The 13699-nt window shown below is 42.7% G+C and overlaps 1 protein-coding gene across 1 annotated transcript in view; it reads right to left on the reverse strand.

The window, feature by feature from the left end:
- LOC109610977 (collagen alpha-1(XV) chain-like) overlaps positions 1-13699 on the reverse strand; it is a 220383-nt gene that overhangs the window by 88396 nt on the left and 118288 nt on the right. The gene's annotated exons all lie outside the window — the stretch shown is intronic.

A 13699-nucleotide genomic window follows, 5' to 3' on the forward strand; every position in this document is an offset into this window, starting at 1 on the left:
GAACTAACCGGAGCGCGGTCCGAACGACGCCGAGGACGACGGAGCCGGGGCGCCGATCCCCCAGTCGCGTCGCCGACGCCGACTCCGACGCCGAGTGGGGGTTGCTGTCTGTCCCCGCCACGCCGTCGCTACTCGGTGCCTCCTCCACCCTCCTTCACCGCCGCCGCAGCTTCGCGGATAAATAAATAGGAGATGCGTGGTATGTCCGTGGACGTCATTCATCATCGGGAAAGAATGAGGGTGGTTTCTCGATGATCATCGGCCAGAAGAAAAAATTAATCGAAGGGAATGAATGTCAGTTTTCAACCCTTTCTTTCCTATCACCATGTCCTTCCTTCGAGGTAGTATTTAAGATCGAATTTTGGTTCAAAATTTGACTGGAAAGTAAAGAATTCTTAGTCGCCGTCAATCTTAGTCACTGCGAACGTCGACTAGCGTATGTCAAGAATTCGAGGTGGGAATGTAGGTGAGCTATAGGGACAGAAGTCCCGGGATTACCTGTCTCTTGGAACCGATCGGCTCTGTCAGATAAGTTCGCGTAACAACACCTTGTTGCAGCCTGATGGGTAACTTGGCGCAGCTCCGCTTCGCGTGCCCCAAGTTGGGATAACGGGTGAACGCTCGCAACATCCGCTGGATGTCGTTTTACTGTCGCGTGGAACTTCCCCGGGTTTTCGAACGCGATCATTATAATGGCGCCGGTGGCGGGTCCGCAATTTTCTTTATGGGATGGCGAGAATCGCAAGGCTTTCTCTCTCGGAAACGTAAACAGGCCGTAATGAGCGTGAAAATTGCCGTTTCTCTCGCCTCGACAGTGGGGAATACAGGTTCTTATGGCACGAAGGACGTTTACACGTACGCCGAATGCGATTATGTGGCTGATCGATGCGACGAACAATGCAAGAGGGTCACGAGAGGAACACGAGGGGTAGTCAGGATCGGATCGACGGAAAGCCAACAGATCGGATGCGATATTCGGCGTGGGTGTTCATATGTATTTTTCATAAATAACTATGAGATGATTATCTCACACTTGTGCGCAACGCTTGTGCTAAGGCAGCGCACCACCTTAAGGGGGGAGCCTGCTTTAGAACGCTGAAAAGAAGGTATATTTTACGAATTGTTTTTGGAGAAACTATACAGCGGATCATTATAAAACTTTTATGCATTTATTAGTACATGTTTAAAGATTAAAAAAATTATTTTTTTATTTGAATATATCGCTCGTAGAGGTCGTCCTGGAGGCATCTTAGTGCAGCTGGCATTGTAAATTCGTGAGCATTCTCCTGCCTCCAAATTTCGTCTAAACTGAAAAATTGAAATGTGTTCTCGTTATTTATGAATTCCCATCGTCGATGAACCAAAGAGAGAAGAAAAAAGTTGAAAAGTGCCAAGATGGTGGAGCTTAGAACACAAAAGTACGATTTTTAGGCAAAGGTTTCGAACTTTTTCATGCAAAAATAATTGTTTAACTTAATGTTTTTATGAATATTAAAGGTTCATCGACGATGGGAATTCATAAATAACGAGAAAATATTTCAATTTTTCAGTTTGGATGAAATTTGGAGGCAGGAGAATGCTCGCCAATTTACAATGCCGGCTGCACTAAGATGCCTCCAGGACGACCTCTACAGGCGATATATTCAACTAAAAAAATAATTTTTTTATCTTTAAACATGTACTAATAAATGCATCAAAGTTTTATAATGATCCGCTGTATAGTTTCTCCAAAAAAAAATTCGTAAAATTATACCTTATTTTCAACGTTCTAAAGCAGGTTCCCCCCTTAACACGGTCTAAAGGGTCCGCGACAGGGGATTTTCATATTCCGTCATCACGTGAAGATAAGAGGATTTAGCACACGGTAGTTGTCCCTATTTTCTTGAAAATAAAACGTCCGCTGTGTCTTTTAATCCGTCCCCGCGACGAGTAAAGCGTATTTCATCCTTTGGAGAAAAGATTCTTTCCACTTCAGGATGGAACAAATGGAATTTTCCTTCCTCTCTCTCTCTCTCTCTCTTTCTTACTTTCTTTCCCTTTCTCTCTCTCGTTTCTTCCTTCGTAGCGGATTTAATATTCATACGCTTTTTAATGCACCGCTTCCGAACAGGAGAAGTTAGCGGTCGCTCTCCGAATTCTTTCGCTAATTGAATTCTACGAATTGCGGCATCGAACGCCCCGTGAAATTTTGCGGATGCGTTCAAGAGCTTCCTCGATGTTTATTTCTAACGCGAGAATTCACGCGTGTTACGAGATGATAGGCATGGACAGTGGACGGCAATCAACAACGGCACGTTGTCCCAATATTATAAATTTTTTTGAGAGAAACACGCATGAATCGTTAGAACGAGGCTCGTTTTTCCAAATAAACGTGACGAATGTGCTCGATGCGCGCGAACTATAACACGACCGGTAACGGTAATGTACGGTTCCAATTCGGACGATCGATTCGGCGGTGCGAGTCCAGCAAATACCCGATACCGATTCTTCTCGGAGCTGTTTGACCGCGGTATCCGAAAGCGGAAAATGCGGAGAGTCCATCAAACCAATCATCGACGATCCTCGCAAAATTTCGAGCTCGTGATCGCAGTCGTGATATTATATCTAGGAAGTACTCAGTCGGCGTTATCGCGGCAGAATTAATTCGTCCATCGAGAGATGGCAAAGCACCTTCCGGCACCTTATAGTGACAAGGTATATTGTTATAGATGGTATAGTGACAAACGGTGCAGATTATACCAAGGATGTTACGAACGACGCGGTAATACTGGATCTTGATAGATTATGAGATTAGGTTTTCCATTTTCTGTTGGCTACATGTCGCCCTATGATTTATGTACGAGCAATTTCGTCATAGTCATCACATGAATACGAGATAAATGGAATCATTTATCTCACATTCCGCACGTGTAATTTCGTGCGTAGCTGTGTTCCTTCCGCGAATCGATTTTAATGATTAGACAAATCTTTTCACGCGAACGCGTAATCATCCGTGGCCTTTACGTTCACTTACTTTTTCTTCCACCGGCTGCATTTCCGGTTTCTTCTCTGCTGCAGGGTACTATTCTGCTTTAATATTTAAGAACGTAGGCTTCGTTGAACTAGAGTCGTGGTATAGAGAGCGTACAATTTGGTGGTAGACTCTTTGACGGATTTGGAATCGATCTCTTCTTGAAGAAAAAGCTACCGTTCGTTAGAAACGTTTTAGCATACATTATTGAATCTTGGTTATTAAATATTAAACAGAACTTCTGAAGCTTTTACTTTTATTTTTACTTAAATTAATATCGTTTGATTTTGAGCGAACAATTATGTTAATTTGAATGAACTCTCATTATTCTTTCAAAAAGGCGATTGATTTTTCTCGGTACTCGAAATAAGGAAAGATCGATAACGAGTTATTCAAAGGATTCTTAATTAGAATGAGGTCATCGGTTCGCACAAAGTATTGCGTATTTGCTATTAACTTCCACGTAAGTATTCTCAGAAACACATCCAATTATATCGATTCCGCGCGAAAGAAAGAGTTCGTTAAACCGAAAAGGTGGAGTGTCGGACGAACAGCAATTACGTTACGTTCGTCAAGGACGTTACTAACGCACAAAGTAACGCTCTTGTTTGCCGAGGCACTTCGATTCTCTTTGTCGTCGCATTTAGCGAAGTCATTGCAACATTGCGTAAAGTTTCATTTGCGCGACGGTTCTTCACGATGAAAAAATGGGAAAAGGAAACCTCGTAAAAAGGGATGCTTATGGCTGGATCAACAGAGGTTTCTCGTAAGGTTGGGCGACTCGAACAAGAAATTGCAGTTCCAGCTCGCGGGGGTCGATATTTATCGTTGCGCGCGTGGTAGCGGGCGGAGAGGGGTTGCAACCCCCGTTCGCGATGGCGCGAAGGTTGCAGCGGAAGCTCATCGTTGCTCGTTAGACACTCGGTCGTGCGTGACGATCACTTCCGTCACGCATGAGAACGCTCACCGTTCAAACGTTACTCGTCCCCGTTCGCGCGAGCAATTCGTTTTCCCGCACACCCCAGATTTTCCCGGGGCAGCTTCTCTCCTCCCCCGCGCCCGCGGTCCCGGTCGGAGTAATTCCGCGTTCGCTCGAAAAATTGCGGCCACTCCTCGGTAGCGCGTGTCGCACGCGTTTGTTCATTTCCGGGTTTAATGAGCGTTCGGCATTCGCAACCACGAGCGTCCGCGACGAAATAGACGCGAAATAGATTCGATGAAACGCGCGACCACGCTTCACGTGTCGCGTTAGCAGCCCCTGTTTCATCGTGAATTCTCACCGTAAAACGATTCGTGATTCGCGTGAGTCTCCTCGCCGCAGTTCCGCTTAAAAATACGCGTATCTTTGAGAAATTCATAATTTCCGCTTGTGGTATTTCTGTGATATTTCAATCGCGAGTAACAACTTGGCCACACGGATGTTGGAGGAAAAACCTAAAGTCTTGGATGAATGGCGCTTCCTCATTGAGAAATTGCGTTAACGGATCGTGAACAGATCGCGAAAGATAGCAGACATCTTTGTAAACTTTAGAAGCGGATGAATTTTCGGGGAGGTGGCGGGCTTGGTAATGGTGTATCGTGTTTCTGCTATTCGCTTATTGCTTCCCCGTGAATAACGAAATCTCCGCCGTTCAGTTGTATCAAAGATAAAGCTGCGCGCGCAAGAGGAGGGCACTCGATAACGCCGATGTAAGTAGAAATTGAAATTTCCTGCCGGGCGGAATTGTGCTCCGTAACTCAATATTCTAAGAGTTTCCTGACCTCGTTACACGCCGGTTCGTGCGTGACCGATTACTTCCGTTTTACGCATGTAACGCATTTTTCATCGATATGTGTGTGTACGTGTACATGTTGCAAGTACGTACTGCTACGAAATATAAATAGCGCAATGTGATAATAATATTTTTACTATGCACAGTTATATAATATCAGGCATAGAAACTGTCCGACAATCTCGATTCCGAATCGTTTATCCAGAAAACTATTTTTCATCGTTATCAATCTGCCTCCGTGCGTCACAATCATCGATTTTATCATCCACCATTGATCGACTCGTGGAATCAACTCGGTGTGCCGCGAATTTCTTCCTCGCCGTAATTACTTTCTCTGTATCAACTTCCGCGCGGCCTGATTACTCTCTTAAATCCTGAACGGAAAATGTGCTACCATAAATTCGTGTTTCGAATTTATCTTCCGTGATTCACTGTTGATTTAAGGGGGGAGCCTGCTTTAGAATGTTGAAAATAAGGTATAATTTTACGAATCTTTTTTGGAGAAACTATACAGCGGATCATTATAAAACTTTGATGCATTTATTAGTACATGTTTAAAGATAAAAAAATTATTTTTTTATTTGAATATATCGCCTGTAGAGGTCGTCCTGGAGGCATCTTAGTGCAGCTGGCATTGTAAATTCGTGAGCATTCTCCTGCCTCCAAATTTCATCCAAACTGAAAAATTGAAATATTTTCTTGTTATTTATGAATTCCCATCGTCGATGAACCTTTAATATTCATAAAAACATTAAGTTAAACAATTACTTTTGCATGAAAAAGTTCAACAACTTTGCCTAAAAATCGTACTTTTGTGTTCTAAGCTCCACCATTTTGGCACTTTTCAACTTTTTTCTTCTCTCTTTGGTTCATCGACGATGGGAATTCATAAATAACGAGAAGATATTTCAATTTTTCAGTTTAGACGAAATTCGGAGGCAGGAGAATGCTCACCAATTTGCAATGCCGGCGACGCGGCTGCACTAAGATTTCTCCAGGACGACCTCTACGAGCGATATATTCAAATAAAAAAATAATTTTTTTTATCTTTAAACATGTACTAATAAATGCATCAAAGTTTTATAATGATCCGCTGTATAGTTTCTCCAAAAACAATTCGTAAAATATACCTTCTTTTCAGCGTTCTAAAGCAGGCTCCCCCCTTAAACGAACATGATGCTGGACTTCCAGTCGATTTAACTTTATTTACTTGTCTATTGCAAAGATTATTTTAATACATGAACGCGGATATTTTTATATCGCGTATATAAAATTCAAATTCGAAAACAAATACGTGGATTAGCGCTAATTTTCGCGGAAAACTCGAATATATAATTATATAATCAGAGGAGGGCACACCGTATTACGCAAACGTTCAGATAGCATCGTGTTGATCTCGTCAAGCAGCACCTTGAAAAACGAGTTTTCCACTGGCCGTAGCTTTACCGCAATGCGGCGTAGAAAGGCTTATCGTCCTCGTTACGCACTCGTTCGTGCGTGACGATCGCTTCCCTTACGCATGAGCACATCCTTGAATCAAACGTTGCTGCTGCTCGGGCCGTTTCGTTTGATCAAAGAATGCAATGCCTTACTTCGAGTAACACGCTCCGGCCTGACTGCAATATATGCACAAACGCGAGCAGCCCTCTTCACTGCCGACAGTGCCGACGCACTTAATCGCGAGCGGTGAATCGAATTTCGACGTGAAGGTATTCATACCTTGCATACTTGACAATCCACTTCGTGGAAGAATACAATGTCGAAAAAATTGGCCATTAGTTTTCGTTAACAAAAATATTGAGATAATTCTTTGATTGCATTTTGAATGTAAAAACTTTCGCGAGATGGATTTTAGAGATAATAAAATAACAGTGATACGTACATAACAAAAGCTCATTCTTTATTGAAATTCCATTGGACAACATTTAGATTTAAATTCCGTTAAAAAAATAGCTGACCGTGTAAACACATACATATATGATGAGTTAACGGAGGCTTCACAATTCACGGTGTAATATGTATCATATCTAGGTACGTTCTATTAAGAAAAAATTCGTTCTCGCGCAACGGAATAAGTGCAACCACGTCAACGTGTCACGAGAAGCATAATCAGCGCGCTTGCAACAAATTGCGCACGTATTGTCGGCCAGCATCTTTCGCGATGAGCGGAATAGCTCGGATGCTCGGATGGATGAATGTTGCGCGCTTTCAAAGGGCATCCCTCAATGCCATCGCGTCGTGCGCGAGATGACGAACCGCGCGTGGGGGTGTTTTCCAGCGTGAGCGATGAAAGCGGAGGGCCTTTCGGGTCGGCCGCGAATCGATGTCCAACCCCGCGCGAATGCAAATGCGAAACAGCTCGGTTGACCCATTTTTTTCCGCGCGCTTATCGCGCCGCACTGTCTCCGCTCGACTTTCGTTCTGCTTTCTCGCGCTTCGCCATCAATCCTCAGTGTTTCATTCGTCCTGCCGCTCGTCCGACCACTCGCGTTCGCGTCGAGTATCGCGCACCTTTTCGCCCGATAAACTAATTTCGCAGAAAAAGCTGTTCGGCACGTCCCGCGCACTTTCGGCACTCCACTCTGAAAATCCGCGTCCGCGATTCCCAACGCCGAGAATCTCGGTCACTGTTTTTCTTTCCTCTTTTACCCACCCTTCGTCGTGTGAACACGTCACATTCTGCTTCCCATATGCAGAGGAAGAGCAGTGCAACGCTTCCGCTGCTCGTTACGATCAAATTACGATCCGGACTGCTAGCCGCGATCATTTGTGGATGTCGAGCGACGAGAAATCGATAAAAAAGTAATAATTTCCGAAGGCCCGGGCAAGTTTCCCGGGAGATCGAACGGGTAGCGGGACTCTCGTTATAGCGCAGTGTACTCTACTTTATTGTATGACTACGGATATCCGATATCCGATTATAAATGAATTGCGAAACATCCGACACGCATATGCAAAATTCTGAATCGGGGAGAGGGGAAGAGTGGCATCACACTTACCTATCGCATCTTACATCCTCGTACTCGCGCAGGGTAATCTACCGCGAATTTCTAGATTCGAGCTCGTGAGACGATTACGTAAAACACATATTTAAAGGATGGATTTCACCCCGTCGAGGCTTCCGCATCCCGCCAACAGCATGAGATTAGAAGCGACGTGCCGCGCAACCGATGCGTTTCTCGTGAACGCGCTCGCGGCAACCGTAGTTATACATAATTCGATACTCTCTGAGGATCCTCCCAGCGTCGGATGTCGGAGGCGAAATCGGGCGGTTCTGAGATCGGCCGGTGCCTGTCAGTGAACTGCGCTGTCTCGGCAAGTAATCCGAAATTCTCGGATAACAAGAAAGACGTCGCGTCACCGTTGTCGATGGGTCGACTGGTCGCGTCGCCCGCCACTCGTCGCAAAAAGCCGAGTTGCGATTTAGCAGTTACCTCGGGCTTCGCTTAAAGGAAAACGTATTACTTGACATTCCTAAGGTCTGACGGACGGCGACGAGCAAGAACGAACACGAGATTTGCCATTCGCGAAGGGCTTTTGGGAGTCGGCCATCCCCGTAGTGCCTTTGATCAATGAACGACGTCGTTCGTGTCGCGATGCTGAGAGAGAGTCGCTTAGTGTATTAGGGTAACAGTCAACGGACAGAAATTACTTTTCGATGGAAATTGAAATCCAATTTTCACAATAATTTTAAACCATTAAATAAATTGTTAATTAATTATATAATTTTATAAATTCGTGTCTTTGATTATCTCGATGTAGTTTATCGAATTAATAATAGTTTCCAAAAATTAATGATATAAATTTAAACATTGTTTTAACAACTCGTAGAAAATTTGCTCCATTTCGAATTTGTTTGAATTTTTATTTTTACTCTCTGCTAAGCTATTTTTTTTATGTTTCATCCATTTGAATACATTTTGGTAGAGAAATAGGATTGATATCTCTCGTAGTGATTACATTGCATATTGTATAACGAAAGGTATATTTGAAACAAGGATATTATTTTTATTCAATCCGCATGATTCTTTCTCCCTTGTTGGTTTCATTGTTTAACTCATTCTTTGCACAACAATCCCATTACGTTACACAGTTGAATAAAATATCAACCGTGCATTCGCATTGATATATTTCTTAATTTATTCCCCGAAGCGCGATTAAAATAGCGGGTTGTAAAAAATTTTTGCAAACAAGCAGCGACAAGCACGCAATCCGCGGTTTAAGATAATTCCGATAACGCAAAGTATACGGAACGATTGTAAACGCAGGATCTTTCCGCTTCGCTTTCGCTATTCAATGGCAGTAAGCGCGGAAATCTGGATCCGAAGCTTTCGCGAACGAATAATAAGCGACGCAGATTGTTACACACTCCGAAACCTCGTTACAATTAATGTACAACGTAGATAGATAGTAAGATAGATAGTAAGCCACAATTAGTTTCGTGCTATTATACGCTATTGTAACGTGCCCGTAGGTAAACGTCCCCGACGGAGTGCGTATATCATATTGATAAACCTGAAATACCGCGGGATTCGTAGAGATGTTCGCGCTTCGTCGGGCCACCCTCATAATTTCACCATCAGCGATAGCCGTCCCTGGGATTCGCCGGCATTGACTTTCATTCCGCTTTGTAGTCCGGTATCTCGTCGATAGAATCTCGCGCGGATGTTCGCGATTTTTCTCGGAACGAGTTTCCCATCGCTCTCGATACAGAGCGCAACACGCGTTCTTCTTTTTCCGGGCGACGCATTATGTTTTAGTTAAATTGGAAAAAATGAACCGCGCAACGCGGACGCACATTTCCCTCGCGCATCGTCGGAAAAGAGACGCGACCGAGAATTTGCATATGAAAAAGTGCTACACCTCTGCATTTTTTCTCCCCTTCCCATCTCCCATGGTGGCATGGTACGACTGTACACACATATACAGGGTGTCCCGGGTTTTAACCGACAAACTGCGGGAGCATATTCTACTAGTGGAAATAAGAAAAAATTCTTATATCCAGTTTGCTTAGAAATGCTTTATTACAAAGTTATAAACCAATATTGAAAAGAAATATCAGATAAGTAACAACGGAATATAGTGTAGAATTTGGAAGGTCGAAGATGTTTATGTTATGTGTATTCACATGTACCAATTTTGATGGAAAATGTGCCACTGCAGTTTCGCCAAAACAGCTGAATACAGTTAGACGGTTGTCCATCGCACTATGCTAGACAAGTTAGAAACTGGTTAGATGAACATTATGCTCATAGGTGGATTGGGCGAGGAGGACCGGTTTTCTGGCCTCCAAGATCGCCCGATTTAACGCCTCTTGATTTTTATTTATGGGCAACTTTAAAAAATAAAGTTTACAGTACAGAAGTAATCTCGCTTGAAGATTTAAAGCAACGAATTACTAATTCAGTTACTGAGATGCAACAAAATTTTCAGGAATGTCGTACCGTAACAAATTCTGTACTACGTCGATGTCTAGCTTGTATCGATGTGCAAGGACAACATTTTGAAACGCGTCACTAAATCATTGCGTAGATAATTTTTATTTTTGCGAAAAAATCCGTTGTTACTTATCTGATATTTCTTTTCAATATTGGTTTATAACTTTGTAATAAAGCATTTCTAAGCAAACTCGATATAAGAATTTTTTCTTATTTCCACTAGTAGAATATGCTCCCGCAGTTTGTCGGTTAAAACCCGGGACACCCTGTATATGCACGAGTCTCATGTGAAATTTCGCGAAAATACGAACTGCAGGGAAATACGCGCGATAAATCCGGTCTCTTATCGAGCGTTTGTCTTCGGAACGTACGAGAGATACGAGGAGGACGCTCCGGAGCACGCTCGTGCAAAACGTCTGGCGCGCCGAAGCGGGTGTTCGGATGTTACTCACGAAGCAACCCTTACGAGGCATGACGGGGTGAAGGCTGGGGGATTCGGCCGCGTACACGCCGCGGCTACCATACCTATGACACTTCGGCACGCGACACTTGTTCGCTTCGTCGAGCACCGTATTTCCCTCGTCTGCTCTTCCGTTCGTCTATTCCTCCGTTTGTTTCGCAGTCTCTCGCTCGCCCGTCCGCGGCTCCGCGCGCGAACGCTACGCGCGTAGCTTTCCCGCTCATTCGATCGACCCGGAAGCAACGCGGATCAAACCACTCGTCTTTCGTCCATCCGCGCGCGACTCCAAAATACCGTCACACTCGGTAGGACATGAGGTTGCACCGGAATGGCGATCCATGTGCGATGTGATTCGGCGTTAATGTGACCGTCTCGTACGTGCCGGAATTTCCAAATCCGCTCGCCCTACGGAGGTTCGTCAGCGTTCAAGCGGGCGCGTGTCAAGATGCGAATTTTGTGATCGCTCCGAGCGGCCGTCGCAACTCCGTGCGCCGTTCCGAAACTTGCGACTGTAATAACGCTCGCAGATGTTGGAACTTTGACGGTACGGTCGTGCACGCTCGATCGATTCCGAACAATTTATCGCACCTCCCGAATTTGCTCAATGATTTATTAATATTACTGCAAAAGCCATGGGCATTGCTGAATATTGCGTTCAAACACGGTAGGAACACACGTCGTAGTATTTTAATTTATAATATATTTATACGCGTTTTTTGTAAAATATTTATAAAGCGATATTTAATTTTAAACAATATTGCAATTTGTGTGCGTGCGTGTGTATATTTCTTTTTTAATAACAATCGGAAATTTCAGCAAGTACTCGACCACTTTGAATTTTTAACAATTCCAATGAATTTTAGTGCGCTAATTGTTAATTCGTCTGTGATAATTTTGGAATACGTTTTGTATATATTTGGACTTTAGTAGTCATCTGAAAATAAAACGTGAAGATCCAATGATGATAATTATCTTCTTTTGCGCCCAGACCGGCTGATCAAATATAGGTCGTTCTACTTAAATATAGAAGGTAGAACCCTCCGGAAAATTTCCTACGAGTTATGATAATATTTAACGTTTGCTATTTATGTTGTTTGAGGCGATGGAAGCATCATTAACTTAAGCTTTTACTAAGCTTATATTACTAAGCGATAATGTTTATCCAGTTCTCTCTGAGGTAAACTATGTTATCAACCAAATTACGCAGAAACTATTAAGCGAAAATAATGGATCAATAAACGGAATGCATAAAAACAATTAAAAATTGTTTATATAACGCGTAACGATAGCCTGTAGCGTACATGTAACTAATTCAACTAACTTTGGCCATTATGGGATTAAACGCGTAAGACGCTGTTACGAAACATTCGATTTATTGAAAGCCAATCTGATATCAGCTGACTCTCCTTTGGAGATCTACTAAAGAGCCTCGACGCAAAGTTATCGGTTGCCTTACGGTACATGTTATCGGCTCTGATAGTTTCATGTACCGTCCTTGTTTTGATAATCCTGTCCAGAGGGGATGCATTAAACATCTGAGCTTTGATGTACTCCCGGGGAAAAAGGATCTCCGCGCACACAACTGCACAAAGGAATCGCGATCGTTCAAATCGTCTTTGGTATTAATCTTATGGTATACAGGATTCTCTCTCTCTCTCTCTTTCCGCTGCGAAAGAACGGAGTCAAAGGCCAAACAGAAAATCATGGGGAGGAGAGAAGGACAGAGAGAGAGAGAGAGAGAGAGAGAGAAAAGAGAGATATTTCTCGAAACTTTTATGCAACGAGCATTTACACCAAAAGGATAATCGGAAAAATAAAAATAAAATAAAAATAAATTAAAAAAGGAATAATAAATATAGCGGAATAAATCAATATAATTTTTATCAATTTGCCTTTAAATTACTTCGCGTTGTCACATTCTAAATTGATATGGCAATAATCGAGTATAATTTAAGAAATCAATCAATCAATCAATCAAAAATTCTAGAGAGAGAGAGAGAAATAATTCTTTTCTTTTTTTAGACATATTATTAAATGTATTATATTTTTGTATAAAAAACGATACCGGATTATTCTTTTTAAGTTTTCTCTTCTTCTGAGGGACGAATTCTTGCTCCGAGAGCTATTATTGTAGAAATGCTCAAATAAAAATCGTTTTTCGATATTGCGTTGCGGTGTAACAGCTAGAAAAGAAATATGGTTTGTCTCGAATCATTGTGCATTATTGCGAGAGTTATTCGCAAAGCATGTACTTTACGTAACTCACGTAATCTGCGACGCACCGCGGGGAATATAAATAAAGATCCATGTATAACGATTAACTTAAACTAAAAGGAACTTTAAGAACAAAAATTATAGATGCAATTTTTATAAAATATACTCGCAGACATATGGTATCAGTACGATGATATCACTACGGTTTACAAATCATCACAACGTGATGCATCATCGCTCTAAATATGATATGCCGTTCCGAAACTGTATAATAATTTTATTGTAATTACGAACGGAGCGCCTTTTATTAACGCAAATTGCTGCTAATTTTCCCGTTTAGTATCCAGCGGGTTAACATGATCGCTAATTAAAATTTCGATTATCTGTGCTGCTGTTGGATTAAGCTACATTTATATGCTGAAATCCGCTTCGACGATTTTTCAGAGTAACGTAGAATAAAGGAGTACGAATGGCGAATGGCAAATCCGGTAATAAAACGGTCAAAACTCGGGCACCTGGTGGGACATGTATCTAATCTGATCTATATAGGATAACTCGAGAGAATTCGAGATCGGTCGGGGTATTCTTGGTACTCTTTGTGGTACTTCGGGGGTACGCACGGGTATCGGGAACGAAAGCAGCGTAGTGCAAACTGGAACAGATCGAAACCGTCCTCTTTTCGTATAGAACATTACCTTTTATTGCCGTGAGTACCGTCAGGTAATCTCTGGGTGACTGTATCGATCGGAATTTTAGTGCCCATATCGACATGCAATAGAGCAATCAGTATAATGCCGGAACGGAT

Source organism: Ooceraea biroi, chromosome 9, assembly GCF_003672135.1.
Source record: "Ooceraea biroi isolate clonal line C1 chromosome 9, Obir_v5.4, whole genome shotgun sequence".
NCBI classification, from domain to species: domain Eukaryota; kingdom Metazoa; phylum Arthropoda; class Insecta; order Hymenoptera; family Formicidae; genus Ooceraea; species Ooceraea biroi.